Below are 18,231 nucleotides of genomic sequence, written 5' to 3'. Positions count from 1 at the left end.
TACTTTTATACTTTGGCATATAAGCCTCAAACAATTAGGACAACATCGTACTATTTTACATTGATTGGAGACTATCAAATTAGTAACGAAAGAATCTTAGACTCTTTATCAACCTTCTTCTATGAGTTTGAAAGATTTCACGAGTACAATCGTCCTAAGTACAATTAAAATGTCAATTTAGACCAAATGGATGACTATATGAGTGACATTGAATGAATCTTTAAAATCACACAAGTGTACAAGACATCTAACACCTATAATTTACCTACACTCAATGATATGATACTTTAGTAATCAATCAAAGATCCATGTCAAACAACTCAACCTCTTTTTATTTCGACTTATCCATGTAATAAGAGAAAAGAAAAAATAATTGAGATGTGGGATTAAATCATGGGTGAATCAAGATAGGTATGAAGTTATTTTATATTGATCAAATGATAAAAATTAAAAATAAAACAACAAAAACAATGACTAACCCCAAATAAATATCACAAATCAAAATAAGAACAACTAAATATGAAAACCATACACATGTATAACATTTATTATATGTCATTCATTTGTATTTAGTGATGTTTCACTTACTTGCAATTGAATCAAAGTCATTTTCAACAACTTGACATTCTTGAATAAAAGTCATTTCCAATCACTTCACCTTTTTTTTTTTACTTTTCCTGCCACAAATAATAATTGAGAGGAAAAATCAGTAAGTTACAAGATTAGATATTGAATTGGTTGTGATAGACAAAAAAATATTTTATGTTAGTCATAATAAAAGGAGAATTTAATAACAAATATGTTTAAGCTTAAATAAATCATCACAAACTAAAGTAGAATTTAATATTGTTATACCTGAAAACAAGACACACAAAGTTTTTTACTATCTAAAATTCAATCGTCTTCAATAATGTCTCACCTACTTTAGTGATCAATCAAATAGAAATCATATCCAACCTCTTAACTTTTGACTTACTCAAAGTAATAGTTGAAAGGAAAAAACAAGTAAGTTATATGATTGAACTTAAGTTGGTCACAATAAACATAAAGTTATTTTATGTTGCTCACAATAAAAAAAATGAACAAAGAGAAGAACAAAAACTAACAAAATATGTTTTACCCTTGAATGAAAAATCCCAAATCAAAATAAAGCAAACTTAATCATAATTAAACCTAGAAAATGCATACACATTCGAGATATATACCATATGATATCTATTTGTAATTGAGAATGTACAACTTACTTGAGTAGTCATTTAAATGAAAATCATCTTTAATAAAACAAAATATTTCTTACTAAAAGTAATAGTTGAGACGAGAAACGAGTGAGATAAAAGATTGTTTATATAATTCACAATGGGCAAAGTAAGGCAAAAAATAATATAAAATATCTTTAACCCTTAAATAAAATATTTCAAATCAAAACAAAAATAAACCTAAATATATTTAACCAAAACCACCTCTTGGTATCTACATGCATTCATATATGTTTAAATTTTCAAGTAATTGACCAAAGAGAATCAATATTTCACAATTAACCTTTTTCTTTTGTTTTGCCCGCTCTAAGTACCAAGAGATAGAGGATACAAATAGGTTATAAGGTCCAATTTGACTTTGTTTATAGACAAAATAAGAAATCTAATAGAAGGGGAATTGAGAATGAAAGAAAGCATATATGATATGGTTATCAAATCAAAAATAGAAAAGATATAAGAAGATTTAGAAATAAAGTATCGAGAAATTGTAAACCTAATCGAACTTAAGTTGGTCACAACGAACATAAAGTTGTTTTATGTTGCTCACAATAATAAATATGGGCTAAGTAAGTAAATATAGTTTTATTTAAGTGAGATGTGTATTGAATTGTGTTATGTAGTAATTTGTGACCTCAATCTAAGTGGATGTTATTTGATAGATCGTATAAATGTTTTTGTATCTATTAGATGTAATTATGTTTTGGTTTACTTCTTGTTCAAATGAAATATTTTTTTTTTCAAATAATAAAGAATATCATGGTCTTTGGTTTATCAAATGATAGTACTCTCACCAAGTTATACAATTTTAAAGCATCCACTTATTTTATATTTAAATCTCGTTCAAACGAGATTGTGTCACTCAAGTGACAACTTAAGTGATAATTTATGATCAAGGAATAATATTATATTATGGGTTTGAATTATTTTAATTGATTAATTGTTATTTGCATGTTTACTAATGATGACTATATGACATTATATTAGTTGATGTTACAAATATAGGATAAAATGTAAACATTTGTAGTTATGTATGTATTAAGTAGACAAATATGTGTTAACAACTACTTTTAACTACATTGAGTGTTCAAATAAGTAGATTAAAAGTTCTTTATGTGATGAGAAGTTAAAGGAGTGATATATTTAATGTAGGTATTCTTGAAAGCACAAGTATATATAATTTGTTGTATGCATGTAGATTTATGTGTTGATTTTAGTTTATGAATGAATGAATTAACATTTTAAGTATGAGTTGATTATTTTGATATATGAGCTAAAGTTAAAATATTATTACACGAATTTTTGGTATTTTACTCTTTATTTATTATGTATATGAAATTTCATTATACGGAATACATGTATAAATGTTTATCAGGTCTAAGAGTTGAACTTATAAGAGAGTAGTATAAAAGGTTTTTTAGTACCTTTAAAGTGAATGTATATAGACTCCGGGATCAATCAACGTATATTACATATATGATTATGTTTTAAGTACTTTTAGTTTTGTAAACTCTCATAGTACTTTGTCTTATACATGTGGTTGAATGTTTTAACTAGTTAAGGAAATTGGTTAAAAATTTCAATTAGTTTCTAATATAATTTATGTTGGACATTTAGAATGGCACGTAAATCGCCTACCCCTCCTTATACTTTGGCATATAAGCCTCATACTATTAGGGCAACATGAATCATGACGACAACCATACAATAAGAGAGTGTTATTGTAACAAAACATCGTACTATTTTACACTAGTTGGAGACTATCAAATTAGCAACAAAACAATCTTAGACTCTTTATCAACCTCCTTCTATGAGTTTGAAAGATTTCACGAATATAATCATCCTAAGTACAATTAAAATGTCAATTTAGACCAAATGGATGACTATATGAGTGACATTAATTTACCTAAACTCAATGATATGTTATTTTAGTAATCAATCAAAGATCCATGTCAAACAACTCAACCTTTTTTTATTTCGATTTATCCATGTGATAAGAGAAAAGAAAAAATAATTGAGAAGTGGGATTAAATCATGGGTGAATCAAGATAGGTATGAAGTTATTTTATATTTGATCAAATGATAAAAATGAAAAGAAAACGACAAAAACAATGACTAACCCCAAATAAACATCACAAATCAAAATAAGAACAATTAAATATGAAAACCACACACATGTATAACATTTATTATATATCATTCATTTGTATTTAGTGATGTTTCACTTACTTGTAATTGAATCAAAGTCATTTTCAACAACTTGACATTCTTGAATAAAAGTCATTTCCAATCACTTCACCTTTTTTTTTACCTTTCCTGCAACAAGTAATAATTGAGAGGAAAAATGAGTAAGTTACAAGATTAGATATTGAATTGGTTGTGATAGACACAAAAATATTTTGTTAGTCATAATAAAAAGGAGAAATTAATAACAAATATGTTTAACCTTAAATAAATCATCACAAACTAAAGTAGAATTTAATATTGTTATACTGAAAACAAGACACACAAAGTTTTCCACTATCTAGGATTCAATCTTCTTCAATAATGTCTCACCTACTTTAGTGATCAATCAAATAGAAATCATATCCAACCTCCTAACTTTTGACTTGCTCAAAGTAATAGTTGAAAGAAAAAAACGAGTAAGTTATATGATTGAACCTAAGTTGCTCACAATAAACATAAAGTTATTTTATGTTGCTCACAATAAAAAAAAATGAACAAAGAGATGGAAAAAACAAACAAAATATGTTTACCCTTGAATGAAAAATCCCATATCAAAATAAAGCAAACTTAATTGTAATTAAACTTAGAAAATGCATACACATTCAAGATATATACCATATGGTATCTATTTGTAATTGAGAATGTACAACTTACTTGAGTAATCATTTAAATGAAAATCATCTTTAATAAAACAAAATATTTCTTACTAAAAGTAATTGTTGAGACGAGAAACGAGTGAGATAAAAGATTAAATATTGAGTTGATGATGAAAAGTAAAAGATTGTTTATATAATTCACAACGGGCAAAGTAAGGCAAAAAATAATACAAAATATCTTTAACCTTAAATAAAATATTTCAAATCAAAACAAAAATAAACCTAAATATATTTAACCAAAACCACCTCTTGGTATCCACATGCATTCAAATATGTTTAAATTTCCAAGTAATTGACCAAAGAGAATCAATATTTCACAATTAACCTTTTTTTTTTGTTTTGCTCGCTCTAAGTACGAAGAGATAGAGGATACAAATGGGTTATAAGGTCCAATTTGACTTTGTTTATAGACAAAATAAGAAATCTAATAGAAGGAGAATTGGGAATGAAAGAAAGCATATATGATATGGTTATCAAATCGACAAATAGAAAAGATAGAAGAAGATTTAGAAATGAAGTATCGAGAATTTGTAAACCTAATTGAACTTAAGTTGGTCACAACGAACATATTTTATGTTGCTCACTATAAAAAAATTAAATAAAGAGAACAAACAATAACAAAACATGTTTACCCTTGAATGAAAAATCACAAATCAAAACAAAAGCAAACTTAATCATAACTAAACCTAAAGATATGCATATATACCATATGGTATCTATTTGTAATTAAAGATGTACAACTTACTTGAGTAATCAATTAAATTGAAATCATCTTCAATAAAATATAATATTTCTTACTTAAAGTAACAATTGAGACGAGAAATGAGTGAGATAAAAGATTGAATATTGAATTGATTATGAAAAGTAAAGGATTGTTTATGTAATTCACAAAGAACAAAGTAAGGCAAAAATAATACAAAAATCAAAACAAAAATAAACCTAAATACATTTAACCAAATTCACCTCCTGATATCTACTAGTATTCAAATATGTTAAAATTACCCAAATATTTGACCAAAGAGAATCGATCTTTGACAACTTAACCTTTTTTTTTTCGCTCTAAGTACCAAGAGATAAAGGATACAAGTGGGGTTATAAGGTTTAATTTGACTTGGTTTATAGACGAAATGAGAAATCTAATAGAAGGAGATTTGGGAATGAAAGAAAGCATATATAATGTGGTTATCAAATCGACAAAAAGAAAAGATAGAAGAAGATTTGGAAATGAAGTATCGAGAAATTGTATACCTAAGCAGCCATATTTATCAAGACATCAAATAATAAACTAGGCTTTTTTATTACCATTATTATCATAATTGGATCCCACCAATAATTATCACAAGTACAAAATCAGGCCCAAAATATATAAAAAGAAAAAAAAACAGTTAACCTTGTCTTAAAAATAAAAGTAAAGGTAAGAAGACAAAAAAAATTAAATTAACCTAATCATTCTTAAACCATAAAAAAAAAAAATCACATTTTTTTTATCATCCTCTCTTCCAAACTAATTAAACCAACCTTATAATTATCGGTTGTTAGGGAGGAAGTTGAACTCACAACCTATCTTACTATCTCTTCCTCCTTTACAACTAAATCACTTTATAACTTTTATAACTCCTATATGATTGTGTCAATTTAGATAATAAACAATAATTAACTAAATATAATTTATCATTTTAGCCTACAACCCAAATAAATTTAGGTCAAAATATAAACTTTTTGGGTTTACTATTTTTAAAAATAAAATAATATTATTTTATCAAAATGTATACATATATTGAAATTTATATATTTAATCACATTTTACAAAATAAAATTCATTTTAATAAAGTAACTTAAATTTAACAAATACATATTTTTTTTATTTAAAAATTTTATTTTTTTTAATTTAACCCAAAATGCTTGTTAGCTTGACATATAATTAAATTGGTAAAATTCTTTTTAGTCTTAGATTCTAATGTTTATCTTATCCACACTACTAATAGGTGAAAAAAAAAGGAATATAAGTTAACAACATATGAATATATTTCTTAAATAGTCCTAAAACTAGTGCATAAATTAAAGAAAAGTTGGAAAAAATTAGAAAATATTTTGAACATAATGTAGTGATGAAAAGATACAAATATCATCTCACAATTAAAGTCATTTTACCGATCCTTCATTTCTGAGATCTCACTTCACCTCTTCTCCAATTCCGCTGCATTTCAACTTATCCTAAGCATTCTCCATGGATCTCCTTCCACTTCTCCACCAAGGACGTCCATCATCAATCTTCTTCCCATGTGGCCCAACCTTTGTCCTAAGTTTGGTTTCTCTTTCACCAACTTTTTTTCAGCTTTATCAAAATCTTTCATTTTTCATTTGGTACCTAAAATGATTTTGAATGACCTACATATGTAGGTGCATTCAATGAACATAACTGCTTACAAGTATTTGATTTCAAAACTTTCTTTGACATCAATGTTTATTTTTTTCATTATTGAGATTTAGTAGGGGGTTTCAAGCTGCTTTTTGCATACATCTTGTTCGTGTAATATAGTCCCAAATTCTTAGTTCATCATAATATTGTTAATTGCCTTTTGCCATTTGCCTTTTGCCATTAACCTTATAAGATTACAACTGGAAGAGAGAAGCAATTGATTGGCCATTCACATAAAACATCTAGTTTCTCTTCCTAAGTTGAATAAAAAATATGTGGGTTTCCAGGTTGGTTCACCCTGACCCGTCTTTGGCCCGCACGGGCTGCAAGTTATGCGGGGCAGGCCTAAGCGGTCTCAAAATCTCAGCCCACTCCACACTTTTTCTTGCAAGTCGGCCCACCCGCATTGTCACCTCTAGGTGTAGTTTGATGTAAATTGTCATCTCTATGTTGGATAAAGGATAATTCGACGCAAATTTACGTAAGTTGTTTTTCATATGATGTAAAAGACATTTATTTTGTCAATGATATCATGTTATTAATTTTATAATACTATTACACATTATTTATGTTTTATATATCATTAAACTAAACAAATTTAATAATTACTTTTATTGGCTATAACATATTTCCTAAATTTATGACTAATGCGTGTGTGTAAGAATTTGAATTATTTGTTGAGATTTTTCTTTGTTGTGTTGTTTTCAAAATATACTAATGAAGATTGATATTGATGTTTTAAAACATATCAAACAAAATTAATATACTAATACTTGTGTGTTTTTAATAATATTATAAAAATCCAAAAAAGAAAATCAAGACTCGTGTGTGGATATATTTAATCTGAGACTCATATTAATTTTAACTATTTATTTAAAATGTTTTTATTTATAAATATTCCGTATAAGAAACTTATTTCAAAATAAACCGATTAAAATGATAAAACGCCTTTAAACTCAAACATTAATTTTTCATTTAATGTTATTAATATATAACTTTGATATATTTTTAAGCGTTATAAACTTTATTAAATTACTAACGTCATACCTAGTGTATTTATTATATTATATTTCTTAAGTCTTACAAAAATATTTTATGTTTATCAAATATATCACTTGTGAATCTACATATAACAACAACAACAACAACATAATAATAATAATAATAATAATAATAATAATAATAATAATAATAATAAATATTAAATAAAAAATAAGTATTAATGTATATACACACAAGCAATTAATTTTAATCTTAAATTATCATGTATTATTATTAAAGATCACACCTATAAATCAAATTTCATAAAAGATCACACCTATAAATCAAATTTCATAAAATAGAAAATAGTATGTATTTGCTTATTTAAAAATATAAAATATACTTGAATTTGGTTCCTTTAAATAAGATTTGAGTCAAGCTTGAGTTTTATAAATGTAAAAGAAATATGACTAGAAGTTGTGACTAATCTAGAAATTTTGGAGGATATTAGCATATTTAAATAAAATAGAGATTTATTCTCTTTCATAATTTCACAATAAAATTAAGTATCATTCAATAAAAGTGCTTATTTTCACTAAGATCTCTATTGTTATGTGGCAAAGTCGCAAAAGTTGTTTATAAAACTATAATAATATATAAGAGATTCTCTGTATACATTTTGTTTTTTCCATTTTATTTTTAATTATTATTTTAAAAATTAATTATTTAATAAATAATTTACTTCAATCGTTATTTTAATTTTTTTTTTGTGTTTAACAATTATTTTAAAACCTCTTTTGTTCTTTTGTGTATATATTTTATTTTTCTAGTTTTACTTATTATTTTAAAAATTAATTATTTTATAAATAGTTTAACTCTTTTAAAAATTAATTATGAAAGTGAATATTATTAATACTAACTCAAATTTGTATGAAATTAAAAAATGAGAACACAAAGACAGTGCCTTTATTTTCGCTATTTTAAGTAAAGAAAATATATGAGTAATTTAAGAGATAATAATGAAAAAATTATTGTGAAAGGGACAAAAAGAAATATTATCTAAATGTATAAAAGGTGAGTAGATATTTATACTATATATAAAGAGAAGATTTTTCTTTCTTTTCCATAATTATTTTTTAATTATACTCTTAAAAAAATAATTAAAAATATTATTTTATCTATTTTACTTTGAAGTGATTAATTCTTTAAAACATAATTATTATTTTTAATGATAATTGTGACATCCCATTCTCAATAGATTAAACTATTAAATAAAGCATCACAAAAATATAGTAACGAGAAGTACCCAGATGAACATAAACGTAGAAAAGGTAATTGTTACAGTCATCCAGAAGTATACTGTGAAAACAAATTTAGGCATACCACCATGCCATAAACAACCTAATGGAAAGTTAACAGTTTAACAAAAGGCGATGCTCCTCTAGAGCATGAGGTTACAAAAAGGCACTTAGGGCCATAGGTTAACCCTGAGAGTCACACAGACAGATCCCCTAAGCTGCACCACTGCTACCACCGGGCATACTCCCAGAATTTCCTCCATCTGCTCCCACCAAGGGTGATCATAGCAAAAGAGAAAACACAACAGGAACACAAACAGAAATGCAAGGGTAAGCTAGTGTAATTTAATCTTATCATGATACAACGGACAAGTACTTAAATATACCTTAACATGCAACACAACAGGCACAGAACATCATGTTATAGCAAACAAGCAGGACACTATGACTCAATTATCCGGATAATTATACTAAGATCGGATTCACTAGACGCTTGCACTTGTGGTGGCCTCTACTGCTCTGCAGAGCCATTGCCAATGGGTTTCACCCTACCACGCATAAGGTTAGCCTTTAAACGTCTAGGGCCATTATCCTGCCATGGACTAGGGCCTCCCGCTACTCTCACCACTTGGGTCAGTTTACTCTACTTGAGACTCACTGACTCTTTAGAGTTTCGGGATGCGGTCCTTACTTGAATCCTTATCTTAATATATACACTACACGCTACCATGAAGTCTCCCCGCGAGACTTATGGAATTACGCCTAACTCACAATCAGAATCATGTTCCTCATACAATTCCCACCTCTTTTTGGTCATTCATTCAATACTTATGTTAAAACATCACGAAGCCACCAACCCATGATCAATCTCATACCAAGCATGTCAATTTCGTTCATAAAACCTAAACACCCAAGCATAATCACGTACATCATATTTAGGAGGAATAATCTAAACAATATATGCAACAAATCATCCAAACAGTCAAGGAAACATAGCACACATTCGCAAACTCGCTTAGGCGAGAAGCTGGCCTCACTGAAACAGCGGATTCTCGCCCAGGCGAGATAAGCAACAAGGGGTTTTCACGAATTCTCGCTCAGGCGAGACCTCCTCGCCTGAGCGAGACAGGGCGTCGCTCAAAACGTGGACTGGTCGCCTAGGCGAGCGTTCGAGGCAGAACCTTAGGCGAGCCTCTGATATTCTCGCCTAGGTGAGACGAGCTCGCTTGGGCGAGAATATCAGATCTCCCCCACTGTTCCGCGCATGCAACCCTAGAAACAACCACATCAAGCATTTTAACTCCATCTTACACAAATACACACATTCTTCAGTCATTTCATGCATAATAGTAGTGGAAACAAGCACATGCAGTAAAAGAGACGAAAAACTTAGCTCCCCTTACCTCTGTTTTGGAGTACCAAAAGCAACCAACCCTATTTATGAGGTATCGCAGCTACAAGGACTAGAGTAGAGCTGAAATAAGAAGATCCAGACCAACACGGGGTTAGGAGATCGAACCTTAATATACCCACTGCGCTCCTCAACGAAGAAAAGGGGAAGAATTAAACTAAAGCTCTAGAGTTCGACTTACCAGGAGGCACTAGATGGGTTTCGTTGGCTCGAAAGTGGATGAAGATCGTGCCCTAGCAGAGCTCCTAGCAGAAGACAAGAGAGGAGAGGAAACTGTTTTCTAAAAAAAAAAAGGAGACAAGAGCATACTGAATGAACTGAAAGGGGTAAGGGGTCCTACAGTTGGGCTGGCCTTGGGCCTACGAAAAGGCCAGGCCCAAAGAATTATAACTGTAAAAAGGGGGTTTACAATAATACTGTTTACAAAATAAATAAAAACTATTTACAATAAATTTATAAAAAATATTTTAATTTTATAATTATAATAATAACAATAGTAATAATTTTATTATTTTTTATTATTATAAAAAACGTAAACACATACGCTATATGTTTTCACTGGCTATAAATGAGCGGAAGAATTAAAGTTTAAACTTGTAAAAAACAAAAACGAAAGCTTTATAAAGAAGTTTCTTCTATTTAAAAAAATATTTTTTTAATATATTTTTTAAATAGTATGTATTATCTTTTTCTTTTTGAGAAAAAAACTAGATCATTTGTTTAAAAATAAGAAACATTGAATGTTACGAAATTTTTTTATATAAATTCTTATTAGTTATCTTAATGTGTTTTGTTGGAACCTTGATAATTTATAATTAGCATAAAAACATATATTGATAGGTCTAAATCCAAAATTAGTAAAGTTAGTAGGAAAGTTAGACATGAACACTACAAGAAGACACTTTATAAAAATATTTTTAAATAACAATCCGTTTTAGAGATAAGTTTAAATATCAATTTATAAGTTTAAAATTAAAATTATTATTTAAAATAGTATTTAATGTAAATAAAGAATTATATTTTATTTATAATTTAAATTTTAAATTAATCACTAATATTATTTATTAAAATTTTGATTATCGAATAAATTAGTGTCAAAATTATTAATTTGAGTGTCAAAGTATCTTTGCAGACTCCTTATCAAAAACATATATTATACCTAGCAAAAGACATATCAATATTGAGAGAGAGTACGAGTGGGACATGTATGTGTGATTCTAGACTAACAAGAACACATAGGTAAGAATGAAGTCTATGGAAATGAATGATTAATGAAAGACAAAGATAGAGAATGAATGAAATGTCATGGACATGACCTCTTTCCCTACAAATTAAAAAAAATAAAAGTTGTTTGTGTTTTGAGTTAGACCCGTAAGTTAAGATTGAGGTGAGCTTCTTTTTTTATGTCTGCGTTGGTGAATTAATTTGCCTCACTCAGATTCATCTCAAATGAGCCGAGTTCTTAAATGATCAAATTCATTCTTAACTCGTACTGAAATTTGCACATTTTTTTAAACTTAGCTCGATTTAAACTCATGACAAATTCTTAATGGATCGGATTAATTTTTGACTCGTACTAAAATCTACAAATCTCTTCTGACCCGATTTAACTAGAAATCATATTGAATTGAATTAGCTCTCGAATTTTAACCATTTGGACAAATATAAATATTTACATACAATAAACTTAATTATCTGTATCAATTTCCATCAAATCATAGTTTTAATTTTCAACATTTTGTTCACTATTTCATCAAGCTATTTTCAACATAATAAACATACTCAAAGTTCAAGTTCCAAGACCGACATTTTAATTTCCCACATAACTTACCATTTTCTAATTCCATAAATTTTCTGTTCAACATAGATAGTAAAACTTTTACTTTAAATGCAAAAAAATACTACATCTCAAAGTTTTAAAGTAACATATTCACAGCTTAAAACACTCCTTCAACTAAATACCAACTTAAACTCCTAAATAAATAAAATACGATTTTCATTATAATTAAACTTCACTCTGCACAAGATTCTTATGTGTTTCCATTTGTAGCATCAAATTCAAAACAACTTAATTGAATAAAACTTATTACCTTCCCTTACTTCACATTCAAAACTCCACTATAGATAATCCAAATACTAACTTAAACATTTTTTTAACTTACTCCTTGAGAATTCTAAAATAAATTTAAAAAATTCAATTATCTTCTACTAAACCACTCATTATTGAAGAAGAAAATGAAAAACAATTTCAAAATTTAAAAAGAATAGAGAGGGAAAAGTTTGGAGAAATAATAAAATTTACAAAATCAATACCAAATAATTGAAATTCTATTTTATATATTAAATATAACTGAAAATATTTATTTATTTTTTTAAATCATTCCTACTAAATATAAAGACTGAGTTTGCGTTAACGAACATTTTTTTTCTATTTCTTTAAATAAGATTTTAAGTTTAAGTTTTTATAAAAAAAAAAAATTCAATGAGATTTCCATTTACTAATTCATCGTTACAATTTACAAAGTTGGAATTTATAGTTTTGACTCTTTCATCTCAATAGTTTATTGCTATCATTATTATTCCCCTTAATATTTCGAAATATATTATGTTTGAAAACGTTATTCTCTAAACATGTTGAACTTGCATTTAATTATTTTTTTTAAAAAGAAAAGCAATCTAGTTAAATTGTATAAATAAAGTATAGAAACATATAGTGATATTTCTTACAAATAATTTCTTTATTTCTTACTAGTTTTTAAATTTTTTTTGTCAAATTAATATATTTTAAGAAACGCTAGCACCAAAAAAAAATTGATTAAACAAGAATAAGTTTTATATATATATATATATATATATATATATATATATATATAAGTTTGGATAACATGGCTTTTATTTTTGTTGCGAACCTTATAAATATTTATATTTATATATAAAAGTGATTCTCATTTATTTTTCACAATTGTTTTTTCAATTTTATCCTTTAAATAAATATTTTCTTAAATTAAAATAATTATTTTATTAATTTTACTTTTTAAGTAACTGTTTTTTTTTTTAATTTAAATGTTTTTTTTTATTTGACCATTCTTTAAAATTTAATTTTTTTAAATTATAAAATTACTATAAAATAAATAAAATTTATTTATAGTAAAATTTTTTATATTTAATTTTATCTATAACAATATATAGGGATGATTTTCTCTTTTGTATCTACATTTCAAAATACCAATTTTATCCTTTAAAATATAATTATTTATTAAATTTTTAAAAATTAATCGTTACTTTTACAAACTCTTCTATAAAATCGTCTATCTCTGTTTTTTTCTTATTTTTTTTTCTATTTATCAACAATTATTATTTCATATTTTCTGAAATATTTCATTTTATTCACTTTATTTCTAATAAATATAATTTTATTTTATATGTTAACTTAATAATATTACATTATCATTATCTACTAATATAATATCAATCATATTTAAAAAATACATACACATAGGTGCAAGACACAAACGTTTTTGCTTTTGTGTGTATGCTATTAATAATAATAATAATAATAATAATAATAATTTTATTATTATATAAAGAAATAATGTTAGCGCATGTGTTACACTGAAATAAGATTATTTGTTAATAGAGAATATTATTTTATCTCAAACAAAAAAAAGTACGAATAATTCTTCATGCCACTTGGTCTAATTGTGAATTATTTATCCAGAACCTTCTACGACTAATTACATTTTATGATAACTACATACTAATGTAGGTTTTTCATTTTTTTATATATAACAACTCTTAATTGGTCTTGTTCATTACTTTTCTATTCTTATGCATAGACTGTTAATTTTTGTTTTGGTTTCTATTATTCAACTCATTAAAGCTAAAGCTTATTAAAGACATGAATAAAATATAAAATACAAATTTGTAAATATAAAGACTTAAAAGTAAAATGCCTTAATTAATATAGAAATAAAATAAATAATTGTTATTATTTTATTTAATTCATTCACATATCAATTTAATGTCCATATTTAATTTTATTTTCCACAAACATAAAATAAAATCTTATATCTTAGAAATAGGGATGGCAACGGGGCGGGGCGGGCACGAGTTTCGCTATCCCATACCCATCCCCGTAAAAAAAATTCATCCCCATCCCCATACCCAAACCCAACGGGTATTAAACTTTTGACCCATCCCCATCCCCACCGGGTAACGGGTATAATCTCGTACACATACCCATACCCATTTTCTTACTACTTCAATATTAATTTTAATTAATTTTTATAAAATAATAAAAATTTTATGATAAAGGAAACATAATATTATCAAATATTCAATATTAGAATGATTTGTTTCTTCCATATCAAATACTTTAAAATAAATTATAATTGTTTACATTTTATATAATAATACCAAATAAAATTTCATGAGAACTAAAACAATTATTAAATTTGCAAATATTAATGAAACATAATTGATAAAATTTAAAAATATTTTTTTTAAAATATAAAAGAAAAATAAATATTCAAATTAAAATATATTTTAAATGTTTGTTTACTTCAATCTTTTAAATTCTAATAAATCTTTTTTTATACACTAATAAAAGTTATAATACATCATTTGATCAAAATGATACAAAGAACATAATTGATATTTTAAATGTTTGTTTACTTCAATCTTTCAAATTCTAATAAATATCTTTTTTATACACTAATAAAAATTATAATACATCATTTGATCAAAATGATACAAAGAACAAATAATAATCATAATAAAAGTTTACAATAAATTATAATTGTTTACATTTTAGATTATAATACCAAATAAAGTTTCATGAGAACCAACACATTTATTAAATTTACAAACATTAATGAAACCTAGTTGATAATATTTAAAAATATTTTTTAAAAAGTATAAGCGAAAAACAAATATTCAAATTAAAATATATTTTAAATGTTTGTTTACTTCAATCTTTTAAATTCTAATGAATATCTTTTTTATATACTAATAAAAGTTATAATACATCATTTGATCAAAATGATACAAAAAACAAATAATAATCATAATAAAAGTTTAAAATAAATTATAATTATTTACATTTTAGATTATAATACCAAATAAAATTTCATGAGAACCAACACATTTATTAAATTTGCAAACATTAATGAAACCTAGTTGATGAAATTTAAAAATACTTTTAAAAAAATATAAAAGGAAACAAATATTCAAATTAAAATATATTTTAAATGTTTGTTTACTTCAATATTTTAAATTCTAATGAATCTTTTTTTTATACACTAATAAAAGTTATAATACATTACTTAATCAAAATGATACAAAGAACAAACAATAATCATAATAATAAAATTTTAACATAGATCTTGTATCTTTTGAACTTCAATTATGTTGGATGGTGATAAAAAAATATTAATGACAATTACATTAAATTTTTATATTGTAGTAAATAAAATTTATTTATATAATTATAATGAAAAAATTACAGTATGATTGATAATGAGTTAAAAAATAAAAAATAATTAAATAAAATATATCGAAATAATATTATACATAATGAAAATAAACAAGAAATAAAAATATTAAAAAGTTAACAAATGTTTACAAACAATTTAAGAGACTATTGAAAGAAATCGCACAAAAGAAAATAAATGTATAATTAAGGGTATGATAAGTTAAAAAATATCTTATAGATCTAAGAAAACTTTTCAAATATCAACATATATACTCAATAGTTGAGAAATAACAAAAAATGTTTTAGTGAAATAAAAAAGTTATTCAAATGAAACAAAAACTAATAATAAGAATAATAAGTAAATGATTTTTTTTATATTACCTAGTAAACGAAATGTTTGTGCTATTAAATACTTAATTGAGAGTATTAAACATTTTCACGTGAAAGAAAAATATACATTAAATAAAAATATTAAAAAATAATAGAAATATTCAAATGTGAGACATAAATTTTTTTAATTAACATACATATTTTGAACATAATTACATAAAGATTATGATAAGATGAAAAATATAATTGAAATGCAAATGAGTTTCATGACAACCCAAATAATTAGAATAAATAAAAAATAATATATATATATATATATATATATATATATATGTGTGTGTGTGTGTGTGGTTATTTAATTAATTAGTAATATTTTAATAATTTAAACGGGGGCGGGTAATATGGCGGGGATATGTACATCCCCATACCCATCCCCATACCCAATTGAAAAAGTCGGGGATTTCCCATACCCATACCCATACCCAGTCAATGCGGGATTTCCCGTCAAAATGGGGACGAGTTTATTTGCCATCTCTACTTAGAAATGTCAAAAAAATTTGTACCTGGGAGTATCTGTGCATAAAATTCGTAATCAATAGGAAATAAATATTATGAATGGATACCCGCGGATACTGGCTACGAGAATTTTTAATACCAGCATGTTAACGGGTATTAAAAAAATGATTAAAATATTAAGATATTGATTTTGAATGAGTTATTTTTTTATCAATTAGTTTTAAGAAAATCATTTTTTTTTAATCTGACATTCAACACTATTTAAATGAGTTATTTAAACTTTGTTTAAAATTTATTATGTATTTCATTTTATTTAAATTTATGATTAAAATATGTTGTTGAATATTTACTTTTATTTTTTGTATTAATTAAATAAAATACTCTCCTAACATATACCTAACAAATATAAATACATATATAAAACAAATATTTATCCAACAAATAAAATACGAAAAAACTATTATGGGTATCCTAGCGTCCTATTTACATCGTATTCTGCATTACTACTTTTCAGTAGAACTTCTTTAAATTGTGAGTATTTCAAGTACATCCACACAAATACCAAGTAATTGACCATAAATAATAAAAACTGCAAATATAATGTATTATTTATTGCAAATAAATTAATATTTTGCCTTTCTCATAGAATTCAGTTCAATCAGACTAATAATTCCGTTATAGCATAGTAGTTAATGTATTTTTTTTATGGGCACTAATAGTTTCTTCTCCTATAAGCATTCTATTTTTTAAACATTTAAAAAATGAGAAAATGAGTTAACTCGCAATGAATGATGAGTCAACTCAGGTAGCGTAATGACTCTGCATGTTGCACCAAAGAACCTTTCCTTGTTTTCTTTTGGTTCAGAAAAAGTTAATAATTACAGAAAAATATTGGCGGGAACAATCCTCCCGCTTAATTAGGTTTGCTACCATTTCTTCAAATAAATGGTTTCATTTCATATACAGTGTATCCGTCATGCAATTTTTTGGGTTTTTTTTCCTCAGTATTTAATTTTTATTGTTCCATGAATATTTATCATACTACTTTGTTATTTTTATCTGTTTATTTATATTCATTCTAGATATTTTCTCAAAATAAATATTACTATTAGAAAGTATTAATAGAGATGTTGAATTGTTATACATATAAGTGAGAATTTAATTTTATTATCGTTCATATTTCAAAAGATATATGCAAATAAATCATGCCCATAAACTTGTTACTAGATACTAAAATATCTGATCGCTACACATAAAGTTTATACACAGTCTATTGATGAGTCATTGTTTAACAAGCTTAATTAGTAATTTAGTTTACCTATTAAGATTTTTTATTTATTTTGGTTTCTAAATTTTTTTTATTCAATTGAGCTTTTAATTAAAATAATAATAACAAATTAAATCCACATTTTTGTAAAAATTTCAATAGAGTTATCATTGTTTACAACCACATGCCAAAATCAAAGTCAAAGTCATATATTAGAATCCAAATTAAAGGTATCACGTATCAAAACCAGAGGATTTCAAGATGAAAAATAATTCAAATTTTGACATATTACAATTTTAAACAATGCTAACATCAATTTAATAGAAATTGTAACGTTCAGTCTTTTATAAAAATTAGGATTCAATTGAGTCAAAAATAAATATAAAGACCACAACAAATCA

The 18,231-nt window shown here is 25.5% G+C and overlaps 1 long non-coding RNA gene across 1 annotated transcript; it reads right to left on the bottom strand.

The window, feature by feature from the left end:
* Positions 1-8,858: 8,858 nt before the first annotated feature.
* LOC114168748 lies at positions 8,859-10,513 on the bottom strand. The gene is made up of 3 exons (XR_003600756.1): positions 10,426-10,513; positions 10,237-10,307; positions 8,859-9,096 (listed from the first exon to the last, which is right to left on the bottom strand). It is a non-coding gene; the product is annotated as an uncharacterized LOC114168748 (long non-coding RNA).
* Between the last annotated feature and the right edge of the window lie 7,718 nt (positions 10,514-18,231).

This window comes from Vigna unguiculata, chromosome 11, assembly GCF_004118075.2.
Source record: "Vigna unguiculata cultivar IT97K-499-35 chromosome 11, ASM411807v1, whole genome shotgun sequence".
Taxonomy (NCBI): domain Eukaryota; kingdom Viridiplantae; phylum Streptophyta; class Magnoliopsida; order Fabales; family Fabaceae; genus Vigna; species Vigna unguiculata.
The sequence above is the reverse complement of the archived record's forward strand: the minus strand, read 5'-3'. Positions and strand labels throughout refer to the sequence as shown.